The sequence below is a fragment of the Panulirus ornatus genome, chromosome 11, assembly GCF_036320965.1.
Source record: "Panulirus ornatus isolate Po-2019 chromosome 11, ASM3632096v1, whole genome shotgun sequence".
In the NCBI taxonomy this organism is placed as follows: Eukaryota; Metazoa; Arthropoda; class Malacostraca; order Decapoda; family Palinuridae; genus Panulirus; species Panulirus ornatus.
This window is the reverse complement of record NC_092234.1, coordinates 33,970,194-33,989,276: the sequence shown is the minus strand read 5'-3', so window position 1 is coordinate 33,989,276 and position 19,083 is coordinate 33,970,194. Positions and strand designations below refer to the sequence as shown.

Below are 19,083 nucleotides of genomic sequence, written 5' to 3'. Positions count from 1 at the left end.
AAGTGAAAGTGAGGCTGTAGTTACATGTATGGATATGGAGGATGAAAGGAAAGGATACAAATGCAGGGGTCTACAGCAAAAGCGGGGTTGGGGGTTGGGTTAAAAAGGGCGACAATGAGATTGAAGGCAGGAGGCACGTGGAGTGAATGAGATTATGACTGAACTGTTGAAGTATGGAGGAGAAAGTGTGATACTGTGGATGCATTAGATATGAAATCTAATATGTTCCTAATGATTGGGTGAAAGCTATAATTGTTCCTGTATTCAATGGAGAAGATGCTATGAATGTTGCAAAAATAGGGGAATAAGTCTGATACTTTGTGGGATGTATTAAGGAATTATGGGGTACGGGGACAACTGTTGGATGGTAATAAAGCATGTGTAAGAGTGAATGGAGAGTTGAGTGAAAAGTTTTGCATACCTGTGGGTGTGATGCAGAGCTGTGTAATGTCACTATGGCTTTTTAAATATGTATATAGATGGAGTGGTATGAGAGATGAAAGGAAAATCTAGGGATTTTCGGTGTGGAAATACAGTGTGGTAACCTGTGACAAGCTTGTTTGTGGATGACAGTGTGTTGTTTGATGAGAAGTGGAGTTACAGAAGGTTGTGAGAGTATTTAGTGATGTAAGCATAGGTGACTGAAGATAAATGGGAGTAAAAGTAAAGCAATGGTGACAGGAAGAAAATGCGTGAAAGTATAAATTTTGCAGAGCCCAATAGAGTGAAAGATGAAAGTTTATTAAAACTGTATTATAGACATGGGGGAGAAAAACTGGAATAGGTGAGACAATTCAAGTATTCAGGAGCTATCTGGGGTAAGTCTGATGATATGGAAGGAGTGATAAAGGATAGAGCAATACAGAGTAGAAGAGTCATTAGGTCCCTTAACAGAATAATGAAGAGTAGAGGTATAAGTATGGAAGTGAAGGAAGGACTAAGAGAGAGCACAGTCATCCCAACCTTGACCTATATGCAGCCAAAACATAGACATGGAATGAGCCATAGAGGTCAAGAATCCAAACTGTCAAAAAGAGTTATTTGAGAGGAGCATGTTGTATGACTAGACTAAAAATTGAGGGGGTGTATGAAAGACTTTTTTTTTTTCACCTCTTGCACCTTTCTCTTGACCTCCTGTCTCTTTCTTTTATACATCTCCCACTCAATTGCATTTTTCCCCTGCAAAAATCATCCAAATGCCTCTCTCTTCTCTTTCACTAATACTCTTACTTCTTCATCCCACCACTCGCTACCCTTTCTAATCAACCCACCTCCCACTCTTCTCATGCCACAAGCATCTTTTGCGCAATCCATCACTGATTCCCTAAATACATCCCATTCCTCCCCCACTCCCCTTACTTCCATTGTTCTCACCTTTTTCCATTCTGTACTCAGTCTCTCCTGGTACTTCCTCACACAGGTCTCCTTCTCAAGCTCACTTACTCTCACCACCCTCTTCACCCCAACATTCACTCTTCTTTTCTGAAAACCCATACAAATCTTCACCTTAGCCTCCACAAGATAATGATCAGACATCCCTCCAGTTGCACCTCTCAGCACATTAACATCCAAAAGTCTCTCTTTCGCACGCCTGTCAATTAACACGTAATCCAATAACGCTCTCTGGCCATCTCTCCTACTTACATAAGTATACTTATGTATATCTCGCTTTTTAAACCAGGTATTCCCAATCATCAGTCCTTTTTCAGCACATAAATCTACAAGCTCTTCACCATTTCCATTTACAACACTGAACACCCCATGTATACCAATTATTCCCTCAACTGCCACATTACTCACCTTTGCATTCAAATCACCCATCACTATGACCCGGTCTCGTGCATCAAAACCACTAACACACTCATTCAGCTGCTCCCAAAACACTTGCCTCTCTTGATCTTTCTTCTCATGTCCAGGTGCATATGCACCAATAATCACCCACCTCTCTCCATCAACTTTCAGTTTTACCCATATTAATCGAGAATTTACTTTCTTACACTCTATCACATACTCCCACAACTCCTGTTTCAGGAGTATTGCTACTCCTTCCCTTGCTCTTGTCCTCTCACTAACCCCTGACTTTACTCCCCAGACATTCCCAAACCACTCTTCCCCTTTACCCTTGAGCTTCGTTTCACTCAGAGCCAAAACATCCAGGTTCCTTTCCTCAAACATACTACCTATCTCTCCTTTTTTCACATCTTGGTTACATCCACACACATTTAGGCACCCCACTCTGAGCCTTCGAGGAGGATGAGCGCTCCCCGCGTGACTCCTTCTTCTGTTTCCCATTTTAGAAAGTTAATACAAGGAGGGGAGGATTTCTGGCCCCCCGCTCCCGTCCCCTCTAGTCGCTTTCTACGACACGCGAGGAATACGTGGGAAGTATTCTTTCACCCCTATCCCCAGGGATAATATACATATATATATACATATACACATACACACACATACACATACATACGCACATATACACACACACACACACATACATATATATACATATGAGAAATGTAAGAAACAATTTAGAAAACTGAAACTTCTAGCTTGAAATGAATGAGAAAGAATGACACATAATGGTTCAACCTCTGGCTATGGAAAAAAGGAGGGCAAATGAGAGTTGGGGTGAGAGAGTATCATTAAATTTTAGGGAGAATAAAAAGATGTTCTGGAAGGAGGTACATAAAGTGCGTAAGACAAGGGAGCAAATGGGAACTTCGGTGAAGGGCGCAAGTGGGGAGGTGATAACAAGTAGTGGTGATGTGAGAAGGAGATGGAGTGAGTATTTTGAAGGTTTGTTGAATGTGTTTGATGATAGAGTGGCAGATATAGGGTGTTTTGGTCGAGGTGGTGTGCAAAGTGAGAGGGTTAGGGAAAATGATTTGGTAAACAGAGAAGAGGTAGTGAAAGCTTTGCGGAAGATGAAAGCCGGCAAGGCAGCAGGTTTGGATGGTATTGCAGTGGAATTTATTAAAAAAGGGGGTGACTGTATTGTTGACTGGTTGGTAAGGTTATTTAATGTATGTATGACTCATGGTGAGGTGCCTGAGGATTGGCGGAATGCGTGCATAGTGCCATTGTACAAAGGCAAAGGGGATAAGAGTGAGTGCTCAAATTACAGAGGTATAAGTTTGTTGAGTATTCCTGGTAAATTATATGGGAGGGTATTGATTGAGAGGGTGAAGGCATGTACAGAGCATCAGATTGGGGAAGAGCAGTGTGGTTTCAGAAGTGGTAGAGGATGTGTGGATCAGGTGTTTGCTTTGAAGAATGTATGTGAGAAATACTTAGAAAAGCAAATGGATTTGTATGTAGCATTTATGGATCTGGAGAAGGCATATGATAGAGTGGATAGAGATGCTCTGTGGAAGGTATTAAGAATATATGGTGTGGGAGGAAAGTTGTTAGAAGCAGTGAAAAGTTTTTATCGAGGATGTAAGGCATGTGTACGTGTAGGAAGAGAGGAAAGTGATTGGTTCTCAGTGAATGTAGGTTTGCGGCAGGGGTGTGTGATGTCTCCATGGTTGTTTAATTTGTTTATGGATGGGGTTGTTTGGGAGGTAAATGCAAGAGTTTTGGAAAGAGGGGCAAGTATGAAGTCTGTTGGGGATGAGAGAGCTTGGGAAGTGAGTCAGTTGTTGTTCGCTGATGATACAGCGCTGGTGGCTGATTCATGTGAGAAACTGCAGAAGCTGGTGACTGAGTTTGGAAAAGTGTGTAGAAGAAGAAAGTTAAGAGTAAATGTGAATAAGAGCAAGGTTATTAGGTACAGTGGGGTTGAGGGTCAAGTCAATTGGGAGGTGAGTTTGAATGGAGAAAAACTGGAGGAAGTGAAGTGTTTTAGATATCTGGGAGTGGATCTGGCAGCGGATGGAACCATGGAAGCGGAAGTGGATCATAGGGTGGGGGAGGGGGCGAAAATCCTGGGGGCCTTGAAGAATGTGTGGAAGTCGAGAACATTATCTCGGAAAGCAAAAATGGGTATGTTTGAAGGAATAGTGGTTCCAACAATGTTGTATGGTTGCGAGGCGTGGGCTATGGATAGAGTTGTGCGCAGGAGGATGGATGTGCTGGAAATGAGATGTTTGAGGACAATGTGTGGTGTGAGGTGGTTTGATCGAGTGAGTAACGTAAGGGTAAGAGAGATGTGTGGAAATAAAAAGAGCGTGGTTGAGAGAGCAGAAGAGGGTGTTTTGAAGTGGTTTGGGCACATGGAGAGGATGAGTGAGGAAAGATTGACCAAGAGGATATATGTGTCGGAGGTGGAGGGAAAAAGGAGAAGAGGGAGACCAAATTGGAGGTGGAAAGATGGAGTGAAAAAGATTTTGTGTGATCGGGGCCTGAACATGCAGGAGGGTGAAAGGAGGGCAAGGAATAGAGTGAATTGGAGCGATGTGGTATACCGGGGTTGACGTGCTGTCAGTGGATTGAAGCAGGGCATGTGAAGCGTCTGGGGTAAACCATGGAAAGCTGTGTAGGTATGTATATTTGCGTGTGTGGACGTATGTATATACATGTGTATGGGGGGGGGTTGGGCCATTTCTTTCGTCTGTTTCCTTGCGCTACCTCGCAAACGCGGGAGACAGCGACAAAGTATAATAAAAATAATAAAAAAAATAATGAAAGACTTGGTCAGGTAAAGAGTGCTAAGAGAATTAATTATACGGTGGTAGAGTGGTTGAAACATAATACTTTGTGGAGGTCTTGGCTTGTGGAAAGAGTGCAAAATGGGGAGTTTCTGAAGTGTACGAAAGCACAGTTAATGGGGATGATGTCAGAAGACAACCTGTAAGATAGGGAAGTAAAGTGAAAAAGTACTAAAAAGAGAGAAATGGTGGACTGCATGAATGGTGATTGTGAGGGAGGCATGCAAGGACAGGGAAAAGTGGAGATTCTTGCAGTGGCCACCTCTTTGATGGAACTTGCCAGAAGGAACACACATCATAGATAAAAATCAAACAGATATCATATCTATCAATAAATGCATTTTTCAAAGCTATTCTATCACTATGCACCATACCTCACTTTTCATATGCAAACACATGCTAAAAGCTGTAGTATGGCATGCCTCCTCAACCTTTTGGCCTATAATCATTTATTCGCCAGTCACAACTCTAATTGCCAAGATGAAGATCAGGAATTAAAAAAAAAAGCAATGGTGTAAGCCCACACAGCTCAAGACCATGCCCCATGAGGGTAGACAGTAGTTTCTCAGGGACATCCAAAGTGGGGGGAGGTGCTGTATATGTCACTTCAGAGAGACATATTGCTTTGAAACTGGACATACTTAAATCAACAGGCGAATATGTAAATGCATCTTAAGTTTCTTATCTCTCCATTTTATGACAGCTTTAGGTTAATGGCAGCATCATGGGTCTGTGATTTAGTGAAGTGGCTTTGAAATCTAGGTGTGCTTCCCCTTACATGTGTTAACAATATCCTGCATACCTTATAGCAATCCAATATTCATCTCATCTGCCTATCATCAGTCAGTGCTGGGTTGTACAAACTGGTGCACTTCCCTGTGTGTATACTTTACTATTTTTGTATGTTGCCATCAGTGACCCCAAAGATAATCCTCTTATCTTCCTGCCCACATACTATCCTCAACCAACAACTATGTCCAGTTACCGCATCACTGTAGAGAAAATCCACCTGTCACAACTATCATCTATTGTCTCATATACACTCAAAAGAATGTACTCTAACGGTTATTGGATCTTCTGGCAATTGTCATGGGCCTATCCTCATGTGGCTGAGTTCGAGGCTGTGGCTACAGCATCTTAAGCATAACATCTAAGGGGTCTGTGTCAGCATTTACAGTTGAAGAGTAGCCATAGAATGTGACACTTTATGTGAAGCACCTCCTTCTTCAAAAAGTGGGCAAGACATTGAAATACAAGAAAATTGTGTGGCAAAAGCACTCAGTATCAAAAGTTTGGAGTAAATGTATTGATTGGTATCTCTTTCATCAAAATCTATCACCTAAAACAGGTGGGAAGCCAGCGGTATCCCAGAGCAATATACAAATATCCTTGCATTACAATAGAAGTCTCAAAAATTACTGTCCTGTGGACAACTAACAAAATCATTCACCTGGTACTTATTTGGATTTTACTGAGCTTTATTTAGTTTCCAAACTGAAATTACAAAATAATTACCACAACTGGCATGAAAGGGTTAAAATATGAACATACTGTATTATCAGTTGTATAATTTGCCAGCATTCATTAGAAATTTGTGAAAGTGGTCCTTATGGCTGATACAACACCTCTTAAATTGATGCTTTTCATATTCAAATGAATTTCAGCACTACACTATGAACACATAGCAACTACAAAGAGACCTCGAGATACAACACTGCAACACAACAATTTAGACTTACAACACTTCTGAATAAGTGCATGTTGAATCAATCTTTGACTTTCAATTTGCAACAGATTGAAAAATTATTTTAATCTATATATAGGTAATATAAAAAGTGTATCTATTTAAACAATAAAGTATATCATCAAAATCTAAGGTATTTGCATACTTATCATGTACATTCTAATTATGTCAGAGCAAAGTACCATTTGATTTGTATCTAAACAAATGGCAAAATAGTTTCTTTGTGTTCAATGCTACACCATTACCTAACATATTCACACCTGCTGGACGTGATGATTCAGGGTGACAAAGACAAGTCCTGTAACTATTCCTGTACCTCTCACTCAAGCTCATTAGACTCTTGTTCCATTTCACCATCACCTCATGATCTCAGCATCATGTCTTTTGGTAATTCAATTGCATTACCTGTGATATGAAAGCAGTTCTTGAGTCAAGTAATTCAAGGGTTGACCTACATACCAGTAATCCTATTACCCCTCCATGTCCCTCCCAGTAGTCCCCAGTCCACCCAATTCTATTTCAACAGCACCTAAAGCCCACATCATCATCTTTCAGAGTAGAATCTTTTCATTTTTTCATTAACATCATTCAAATCACATCATGACAGAGTGTACTACAATGTACTGAATACTGATGGTTAGCTGTTTTAGGAAAGAGTATGTTACATTCATTCGGGTTATATTGGGAAAATAGTTGGTGAGGAACATAACCATCCTTATAACAGGGGTTTCAAGGGCTCAACTTATTACTTGATACAGGCTGTCCAGGAGCATAAACCCGTCATAAATTTAGGCCCCTTCTGTGAGTTGTATATCAAGAGAAAGGAAACTAACATCTTATGGTCATGAAAGACTGGCTTGTATAGTCCCAGCTGTAACAAACATGAAATGCCAGAAAACATCCAAGTTCATGTTATCATTCAAAAACTTTTGACAGGAGAAAAAAAATCACTAATCATGTCATTATTTTTCCACTGTCTTCCCCAAAGAACAGGTTCCTAATCCTACTATAAAATCTAATCATCTTGTGAAATTTAGTTTCTCCATTTATAAATATGATCAAAATCATAATGAGTAAAGGTGAATGAATAAAGGTGTCAGATTCAATCTACAAAATATCTAGTTCTATGTATAAAAGATATCAATTCCTTCAAAAGACAGATGTTAGCAATTTTTTCCTCTCCATACTTATTAGAGATACCACCAACCAATGACAACAAATATGCTGGAACTGTATGTGTATTCAGTGCGTATGCAAAAATTTATAAATACTAAGCTTGGCTTTGGTTCTTCTCAATGACAGCCCATTCCTGGGTGTATTATTACTGGCACAGGACGGCCCAAGTGTTCCTGTAATGTAGTGGGCTCTAAGGGGATTGTATGTGTTGTGTAAAACATGATGATTGTGTATTCAAAACTGGTTATACATAAAAAGACTGCACACATTATTGTGAAAACTCCAAAATACATGTTTTGCTTTGTTCAAGGTTTTACATGATTATCATTTTATGTTCAAAGACTTATCATTATCATTTAACCCATTTTCCCTATCACTTATAATCCTACCACTAATGAGCTATCTAATACTGAAAGAGAAATTTACTTGAGTGAATTGAATAATTCTTTACAGTGAAGATGATTCTATAAGTAAAACACACATCATTAACTTAGAAAGCTTGCATCTTCTTACAGGTACATTAGCTACCTAATAAAACATTACTCCAAATCATACTCCACAATTATCATACTATACAATCTATTCCTTTTGCAAAATTCATTTTTTCCCATTTATAAGTATGATGAAAAACATCATGAATAAAGGTGTCAAGTTCGACCAAAAAACAAACAATTCTGTAGATGTCCGAAACGGTTATAGTAACGTCCTAATAATATCATCGTTTCGGAAATCCCCCTACCTGAGAAAGAAATGAAGGTCAGCATCGTTCAAAAGACATCAAAAACTATTTGAGAAAAATTGCAACCAAACCAAACCTAATCTAAAACACCTAACCTAACCTAACAAAATTCCCAGGATATCCCACATGGTAATAATACCGAATTTTCAAGACACTATACTACTGTTTTTTATCCAATATCCAAAATAGCGATGCGGGGCTAAACTAGGCTTTTACCTAAAGCTTTATCCACCAAAATAACACAGCTGCCTCTATTGGTTAGCTCCTTCCAAAATATATTATGTATACATATAAACAGTATTGAAGACTATCATTGGTGGAGAGGAGACAATGCTTCAAGGCCTCCAGATATGTTTCAAAACATTCCATCTACACTAAACCCATACATATCCAATTCAAGGCGGTAAATCAGTGTAAGAGCTTACTAAAGAGCTTATGACAGACACTTTCACTTACAATCTGCACTAAAGATAGTCGTGGAAGCGAAAAGGCAACTGAACATTACATTTGATGCTGACTTAACAACTCACCAATTAAACTACAGAAACTTTCCTAATAACATAAAAGGCAAAACACAAAATAACAGCCAATACAGTGTGCAGTTACATACCTTTTGTACAATTATTGCCGTTCTAGCAGAGAAAATGATTAATAACGTTCCATACCGTGTTTTCTCTGCGTGACAGTTCTCTCTGTTTACGGTGGGTGTTTTGTTGGGAGGAACTGGCTTTCTACGCTTGCACCACGTATCGCCGCTTTGGTTTTACCATACTTCTTAATTGTGTCAAGTCACTCTTAATTTTTTTTACCTCATCCATATCAACTATAAACAAGATAAAATATTTCATAAGCTTCGTATTCGTGCGAATGATAACTACAGAATAATTTGGTGAAATTCTGTCATCTGATGGCTTTAGAGGAAGTGTCAACCAATCAGAGATATCACGTGAGAGCGGGACATTGAAACATTATCAGTCATTGCATCACATCGTACCCACAGGAAGCAACTATAATGCCGATACTTTATATACCATGTTAAAAAGAGAGAAAGATTATTCACTTGACCTCTTTCAATGTCTCAGGCAACATACAGAAAAACCACATCTCTGATTTATTGTAAGTGAAACACGAATATTCTCATTATATTCACAAAGAGGAGAAACCCATATACAGGAAATCGGAAAGGTTTAATAAGTGAATTAATTTCATAAGAAATTTGGATGAGATCACAAGAAGCCTTTCTTGCTGGGATGCCAGGCTTTGTATTACCTTGTGGTTGGGAGTGAGTCTAGGTGGTCTCTAAAATTACGTCTCCTGCTTCACCCTAACTAACTACACGGCTTCTTGGGTCTTTTGGATGTTATCTATTCTATCCTGATGCTGGTATTTTCATATGCAATCTTTTCTACAAAATCCTTCATGTAAGATTCTACAAGTCAGATCAAAATAACTACAAAGGACAACATGACACAGCTAGAGTTGTAAAGGAAGAGCTAATACTAGATTATGGTACATTTCAACTTTCATGAAACATTTGACTTACATCTGTTGTAATGAAAAAGAAATTTTAGAGATATACTGTGTAGTAATTCGCTTTATAAATTTACTTCACACTTCAAAAGATCACGGTAAGGGGTAATTTTGTAATGCATCTCTCCCCTAGTGTATTGTTCTTTTTATTCAAAGGTAAAGTTCACAAACTCGGATTTATAGCCATACCTTTACTCCAAACATATATATATATATATATATATATATATATATATATATATATATATCAATCTTAGGACTTGAGAAGAGGGTCTTCCGCAAAATTTATGCATTTCCGTACAGGGAGAGGGTGAGATGGTACCAGAATTAACGGAGCTAATCTGCAGAGTGAACATAGCGGTTTAAAAAAATAAAACCTATCTTGGATGAGTGAAAAGTAAGGCGTGACGTGATCACAACCTCTAAATTTTTAAGGGATCGACAAAGCGGAAAGCAGACAGCATTTTGGTAGCGTTTGAGGAATCAGAGGAAACATGAAATTAAGCAAGAAACTTGTCAATATGCACGTAAAGAAATACTTTGATAATGTAAGAGTGGTGGCTGATTGGAACAGATGAACTAAGGACATTGTTCATGCAGACAGCATTCATGAATTCAAGAGGTTATATTGACAGCAGAGTGTTCAAAAGATGGGTCCCACGAGAGTAACAATCCCTCCCCAGACAATATAAATGGGTAATAATACACAAACGCTTTATCCCGCTTTTTGGTGCTGATTAACAGCCACAGAAAGCATCAAGCAGTTTCAGTCAATGTTCACTCCGGCTCTTAGTGTGTTTTTGAAGCGGAAAAGGGATGACTTGTGGCTCCCACCTTCGGTAATTTGTGGCTGCAGAAGTTGTGGCATTTCTCACACCAACTCTGGGGCCTTTATTTCTGCCAATCTGGCAACTCCCACCGAGTGAGTAAGTTGCTATGACGTCTCCCTCAACAACCGCCATCCCTGAACGTGTGCAATACGAGAAATAAAATGGGTTGCAGGTGGCCTTCATACTTCGGTTACTCTTTCCAACTTCTCATAAGTTATCATTAGTGAAGCGCCAACATATTGTTTTGCGTGGTATATTTAGTTTCTATAGTGCGTTAATAGGATGCAATGTGGTTTTCTTTTTTTGTTTTCTTGTTCACCTACTAAGTTATTCACGTAATAACTGAGTGGAGCACAATACTCTCAGTTTAGGTTTAAATTTTGAGGGCATGCATTTACGTGTGGATATTTTGAGAGATATGTAGATGTGCATGTTCAAGCAACAAGGCCCATAATAAGGAATTGAGTATTTTTTACTTTCAATTTTTCAAACTGATAAAAAGGTGAGCAGAGAAATAAGCCTAAAATCCTTACAAATGAAATTAAACAACTCTGATAGTTTTAGAATAACATATAATTTCATACACGAATAAAAATGTTTTTATGTTGAGTTTGATGCTATTTACTTGTTTAATGTCATAGAATTTCCCATGTAAATCTTTTTTAACGTCTCAGTTAACGGCATGCACCAAGTGAAACTAATTATGCCATAGAAGGAGAGAGAGAGAGAGAGAGAGAGAGAGAGAGAGAGAGAGAGAGAGAGAGAGAGAGAGAGAGAGAGAGAGAGAATGTATACCGACGATTATGCTGTCTCTGACGTTTCGATCTTTCTCTTTTCTCGTCATTATCTTTCACAAATCTAATATGAAAATCTGACATTATTGGCCCATGATGGCCCATGAGACTCAAAAGTCAAACGAACAGCGATCAAACATATACCATCCTGTGATGACATGAATCTTAGGACAAAAGCAAGGAAGAACAGTTACCAAGAGTTGCTCGCTGTGTGTGTGTGTGTGTGTGTGTGTGTGTGTGCAACAATAGTATATATATATATATATATATATATATATATATATATATATATATATATATATATATATATATGTATGTATATATATACGAATAAAGTGTATATGAACGCGCACCTTCATATATATATATATATATATATATATTTCATTTTCTTTCAAACTATTTGCCATTTCCCGCGTTAGCAAGGTAGCGTTAAGAACAGAGGACTGGGCCTCTGAGGGAATATCCTCACCTGGCCTCGTTCTCTGTTCCTTCTTTTGGAAAATTAAAAAAAAAAACGAGAGGAGGATTTCCATATATATATATATATATATATATATATATATATATATATATATATATATATATATATATATATGCAGAATTTTAGATTCCAACCGTCTGCACAACTGCACAACGGGCGAGTTCCTCAAGTTGTGAGAAATCGGTCCCAGCAACTGTGTTGCACGGACATATGATGGTGATACTATTGCAGTGAGGGGAGTCAGTTGTTACAATTACAACCTTAATCTTGTTTTCGTTGATAGTGTCAAATCACTTCAACTGGCCGAGTCATTTCTTTAAAGCATGGAAGACATTTACACATTTATGTTATACACACACCACAAGAGGAGTCGTTTTCTGGCAAACAGTCTCGAAGTCTAAATAGGATCAGTGGTACGATACAGTCTCGTCGGTATGTGGTCCTTACAAACTTCCTGTTGTAATACACTTGTTAGAGATGATAGTGGGGTGTTACCGGACTCCGCCTGCTTGTGGCTACACCGCGAGCGAAGCCACCTTATATCACTCGTCTATTGATGAAATGAAATGGATTTTAGTTAAGAAACTCCACAGTCCCAATAAGCCCATCAATTCCCTGCCACTCGAAGTGGCGCAGCCTCGAAGCTGTGGGAGCTCCTTCAAGGATATGGATCCCAGGGTCATATGATAATATGAATAGGGGATAGAGGAAAGGGGGTGGGGGGGGTGAGGGCAGTCGTCCCGCACCTTAAGCTGAACAATAAACGTATTCAAGAACAGTGATGATTGTGAGTAATATCTTTTTAATCTCAGATGAAAAATGAGTTTTTATTTAAGCAGGTTAATTGTTTCATATATTTACATTAGTGACTAATGATCAGTGCCACTACTTTACCAATGACATTGGTTTATAATGAAACTTTAATATCAAAAGTATATTTCTTTGTATCATCGAACAAAATTTCCTTGATTATTGCTATCAGCTGTCATGTCAAATGTCGTAAACATATTTTCACCTAAAACTGGTCGTCGGTTTCATGATAATCATACATCTGTACAAGAGCTATATTCAGTTTTATGGGAATTTAACTAATGAGCATAATTGGTGTACATGGGGATGTTCAGTGTTGTAAATGGAAAGGGTGAAGAGCTTGTAGATTTATGTGCTGAAAAAAACTGGTGATTGGGAACTCCTTTAAAAAGAGAGATGTACGTATGTATACGTATGCAAGTAGAAGAGATGGCCAAAGAGCGTTATTGGATTACGTGTTAATTGATAGGCGTGTAAAGGAGAGACTTTTAATAAATGGGAGCATCGGTGAAGGGGGCTAATGGAGAGGTAATAACAAGTGGTGATGAGGTAAGAAGATGGAGTATTTTGAAGGTTTGTTGAATGTGTTTGCTGATAGAGTGGCAGATGTAGGGTGCTTTGGTCGAGGTGGTGTGCAAAGTGAGAGGGTTGGGGAAAATGGTTTGGTAAACAGAGAAGAGGTAGTGAAAACTTTGCGGAATATGAAAGCCGACAGGGCGGCGGGTTTGGATGGTATTGCAGTGGAATTTATTAAAAAAAAAAAAAAAAGATAGGTTGACTGTGTTGTTGATTGGTTGGTAAGGATATTCAGTGTATGTTTGGTTCATGGTGAAGTGCCTGAAGGATTGGCGGAATGCATGCATAGTGCCATTGTACAAAGGCAAAGGGGATAAAGGTGAGTGTTCAAATTACAGAGGTATACGTTTGTTGAGTATTCCTGGGAAATTATATGGGAGGGTATTGATTGAGAGGGTGAAGGCATGTACAGATCATCAGATTTGGGAATAGCAGTGTGGTTTCAGAAATGGTAGAGGATGTGTGGATCAGGTGTTTGCTTTGAAGAATGTATGTGAGAAATACTTAGAAAAAACAGATGGATTTGTATGTAGCATTTATGGATCCGGAGAAGGTATATGATAGAGTTCATAGAGATACTTTGTGAAAGATATTAAGAGTATATGGTGTAAGAGGTAAGTTGCTAGAAGCAGTGAAAAGTTTTATCAAGGATGTAAGGCATGTGTACGAGTAGGAAGAGAGGAAAGTGATTGGTTCCCAGTGAATGTCAGTTTGCGACAGGGGTGCGTGATATCAACATGGCTGTTTAATTTGTTTATGGATGGGGTTGATAGGGAGGTGAATGCAAGAGTTTTGGAGAGAGGGGCAAGTATGCAGTCTGTTGCGGATGAGAGGGTTTGGGAAGTGAGTCAGTTGTTCGCTGATGATACAACGCTGGTGGCCAATTCAGGCTGGAAACTGCAGAAGTTGGTGACTGAGTTTGGTAAATTGTGTGAAAGAAGAAAGCTGAGAATAAATGTGAATAAGAGCAAGGTTATTAGGTTCAGTAGGGTTGAGGGACAAGTTATTTGGGAGGCAAGTTAGAAGGGAGAAAAACTGGAGCAAGTGAAGTGTTTTAGATATCTGGGAGTGGATTTAGCAGCGGATGGAACCATGGAAGCGGAAGTGAGTCACAGGGTGGGGGAGGGAGCGAAGGTTCTGGGAAGAATGTGTGGAAGGCAAGAACGTTATCTCGGGGAGCAAAAATGGGTTTGTTTGAAGGAATAGTGGTTCCAACAATGCTATATCGTTGCGAGGCGTGGACTGTAGATAGGGTTGTGAGGAGGAGGGTGGATGTGTTGGAATTGAGATGTTTGAGGACAATATGTGGTGTGAGATGGTTTGATCGATAAGTAATGAAATGGTATGAGAGATATGTGGTAATAAAAAGAGTGTGGTTGAGAGAGCAGATGAGGGTGTGTTGAAATGGTTTGGTCACATGGAGAGAATGAGTGAGGAAAGATTGACCAAGAGGATATATGTGTCAGAGGTGAAGGGAACGAGAAGTGGGAGACCAAATTCGAGGTGGAAGGATTGAGTGAAAAAGATTTTGAGCGATCGGGGCCTGAGCATACAGGAGGGTGAGAGGCGTACAAGGAATAGAGTGAATTGGAACAATGTGGTATACCGGGATCGACGTGCTGTCAATGGATTGAACCAGGGCATGTGAAGTGTCTGGGGTAAACCATGGAAAGTTTTGTGGGGCCTGGATGTGGAAAGGGAGATGTGGTTTCGGTACATTACACATAACAGCTAGAGACTGAGTGTGAACGAATGCGGCCTTTGTTGTCTTTTCCTAACGCTACGTAGAAATGCATGGGTATGCATATGTGCGTGTGTGGGCGTTAATGTATATACATGAGTATGTGGGTGGGTTGGGCCATTCTTTCGTCTGTTTCCTTGCGCTACCTCGCTAACGCAGGAGACAGCGACTAAGTATGATAAATAAATATCAGATTAGTAACTGAAGTTAACACTTACGTAAATTCCATAAAAACGCTAAGTTCTCAAAGATACAATGTTTACACAGATCACTCCTTTACCCTCCCTTAACCAAATACTGGATACTCGCCTGCCCACAAGGTAGCATGAAACTCGTTCAAAAAGTGTCAATGAAACATAGTGTTTCAGTGACACAGTGTCTAGCGATGATCACACGCATGATTTACAAAACAAAGCTGTTGGACGTAAAGCAATCACCGTCTCTGGACCTGTCGGCTGCCACCGTCATGATGGTTACATAATCCGGGCAATGAACGTTCAAAAGAAGGCTGCTACAATATTTGGGAGGAGGGAGTTGAAATTTTATAGAACATCTGATACAGAGACATCACATCATCCTATGAGCTTGTATATTGCCAAGGGACATACTGGGCAATGTCATCAATTGGACATGTTAGGAAATGCTATGTAAGAGACAACAGAAGCGCCCTCTATTATCCCGTCGTGGATATATGATTGGCGGACACTGAATCCAGATTTGACACGGCCAACAACCCCTTTCTCCACTCGGTCTCTGCTCATAACCCATGCTCCCCTGAATTCTTACAACATAACCAACCAGTCACAACAGCAACTCGGTAAAAAGTCGATCTGGACATTTCTTAAAGTTGAGTTCCGATAAGCCAAACGCTTGGTGGCCAGTAAACCAGTTAGCCGTATTCAGATTATCCGTACAGTAACGTAGAACCGTCAGCTTACCTAATACCTCAAAATGCTTATACCATATTCCCGGACTTGTGCAAACTGTTAACAGTTGCTCTAATGCTACCCCTTTGTATCTGCCTATTGTGGGAGAGGTTTATCTTCAACGAGTCATAAAGAATTAGATAGGACATTGCAGTTTGCTGTTTTGATGTTTGGGATTCATCGACAGAGAGCAAAAAACCCTCAACCTGTCACCATGTTATCTAACAAACATGATAGCAAGATGGCTCACTTGATTACATTGGAGCTAGGCGCTGTTAGGGCGAGCATATTTGAAAGACTACAGCTGTTGAAAGATCACTTGATCGCCCGGTCAAGGTAATACTAACAAACAAATGCTATAATATCACTGAATGTTCACGAAATGTGTACCGTCAGAACTTGTAGCTTATTGTTCATGGTGTATTGTGTAACGTTGTTTCTATGGTGAGTGTTTACCTGTATACTCCCTCCATTCACTGTGTGAGTTACGGTGATGGCAATCACTGTTCATGAACTTCACCTTCAGCCGCAAACGTTAACTAAATAATAACGTAGCCCAACTTCAGGAAAAGTGTGTCGTATACATCGGTGAAAATTCATTTGCATAAGACATTGATTGATGATCAGGCATACAGAAGCTGGGTGCACGAGAGAGGTCAGTGGTCAATAGGGGTAAGACAATATATTTGTTCACAATGAGTACTTAAACCTAAAATTGCTGTTACCGTACGATCTGAAGAGTGCTCCTATATTGAGTCGAGAAACTTAGTCGCTTTAGGTGGACAGTTTATTTTAAGCCTACCAGAGTTCATCAAAGTGCCACATAATAGAGTTCAAATTGATATAATCAAAGTACCACATAATACAAGAGCTTGAGTTCTGAAGTTAAAAATACCACTGCTGAACAACTTAATTGAAAGTTCACTAACACCTGTACTGGTAAGTATCGGTGATAGCAGCAATAACAATGATCACAATCATGACAAAAGGTGACAATAGTATACACTGGTGGTGATAACACTGATAAAGACGACATTAATAGCAACGATAAACGCGACCATCAGTAATAATGATAATACAGGAAAGAAAGATACGTGTACTACCTTGCGACCTCACATAACTGGCATTGCCCTTCCCCTCCCGATGCACACCCTCCCCCCCCACTTTGACAGCCCTAACTATGGCAGTGAAAGCAGGTAGCGTAGCTGATCCACACAGGTGACAGTGACTTGTCATGAGGAATGTTGCCAATACAAGTGTTGAGACGAGGAAGAAGCCATACGTGTGATTTCCCTGCTGAATTGTGATGATTCATACCCACTTCCTGAGTTAGTTTCATAAAGTTCAGTGCTAAATTTTTGGCAAGCGGCGTAAGACAACCTCGGACTGTTCATATCAACTTTCACACACGGTATATACAACACAAGGACGTTCATCCCTGGTAGATGAGGTAGATGAGGAGTTGGTGTTGTGGAAGTCAAGATGGAGCATCACTGGAGGGCACACACTTACAGCCTGTACCAGATGACAGGAGATGATTCAGGCGCGGGGCTGAGGCTGGCGAGAGTGGCGACCATGTGAGGCAAGTGTCCTCCAACCTGACTCAACAAAAGCAGCAGGCGTGCGATCACCTGACCCAGCAACAGCAGCAAGTGTCCAGCCTGAGCCAGTAGGTGGAAGGTGGCGGACAATCACCGATCAGGGAGGTGTTAGGTTCTAGGTATTGGGAGGTTTTTCTCTGATTCACCTTCATGTGGATTGCTGGCAGTCAGTCCAAAACACTTTCTTCTTGTTTTGTTTATGACGCTTGACAAAACATTACTTCCTACATTTAGTTTCCCTGACTTTATTTACTGGAAAAACCTGGAATCACAACTCTTTAATGGCCCTCCAGCACTGAATCATAGTAGAGTTACCATTTGAATAAGGGAGAATGATTCCGTCGTCAAGCCACAGGGATTCACTCCAATTCTTTAGACACTTCCAGACTTGTCTTTGTTCATTTCTGTTACATTCGTGGTACGAAATCCTACCAACTCCTGTTGAACATCATGTCTTCTTATCCTGATTTTCTCTGAAACCCAATCCTCAAGCGCTGCTTCTCTTATACACTATCAGATCTCCAACTCAACCATCGCTTCCACTCCAAGGTTGGCGTTTGTGCTGACTGATTCTCAGCTTTGAAGCAATCTGGATCAAAAGTTTTCTGCCTTGTACAACACTGATTATATATTTCGTTTATTACCTCTTCCCCAGTTCCTCCTGGAAGGTACAACTCTTTGACTACTTCATTTCTGTGCGCTGGTATCCTCTATATAAGAGATCTGGTGTACATCAAAGGATTGATTAGGCCCTACCAGGATGATCCCGGTGGAGACGAGGTCCTTTCTTTTTCTTTCCTGAACGACCAGGAACAAAGAACTAAACCACAACATGAGTTCCTACCCGTCACGACCACTCTTCTGATCCAATCGCATTCTCTTTTACTTTTGAACCCTTCCAACATACATACACTATTTCTGTCTCCTTAGGATCCTGCGGCCACAACTCATTTCTATCTCCCAGTTATGCATACCCACCCCCCTGATCTCCCATCTAAACGCCAACCTTGATACTTTGGAAGAGCTCAGTAGAACTTCCTGCGAATCTTGACTGATTTGTCTTAGGATGAGATGCCTTTATCTGTGCTGACCACATATCAGATGTTCTCTTGGCTGGGCTGGAGCCCTCCATCCCTTCTTCTTCGCGATCTTTCTACTCCAAGTTATTGTTTGATCGCTCCTGTTTTAATGCCTCTCACATTAGGGACAGACTATACTCTTCCCTTCCCTAAATCCTTCTTTACTTTCACTTCTGCTCAGAATCATTGCAAAGCTGTTGTAAAGTCTAGCATATCTCCACAAAAATCAAGTGTGCTAATTTTACTGATAGTGGTCACTTTCACTGGTCCTTGAACAAAAGCTTCCCCAATAACTTCTGTTATTCAAATCCTTCTCCTCTTTCATGCACTGATCAATCTATTGGTAACTCTCTAACTGATGAAGCCGCTTTTTCTTTTTCGTTGCTTAATTTACCTCTAATTCCACC

The 19,083-nt window shown here is 40.0% G+C and overlaps 1 protein-coding gene across 3 annotated transcripts in view; it reads right to left on the bottom strand.

Annotated features, from left to right (window-relative positions):
• Positions 1-9,045, bottom strand: part of Rme-8 (receptor mediated endocytosis 8) — a 554,100-nt gene extending 545,055 nt beyond the window's left edge. For 2 of the 3 annotated variants that reach the window (XM_071666770.1, XM_071666772.1), the window contains exon 1: positions 8,916-9,045. The gene's annotated coding sequence lies outside the window, so the exon portion shown is untranslated. Of the gene's footprint in view, positions 1-6,650; positions 6,670-8,915 lie in introns of those variants that run through there. The other variant, XM_071666771.1, reaches the window with a different exon arrangement.
• Between the last annotated feature and the right edge of the window lie 10,038 nt (positions 9,046-19,083).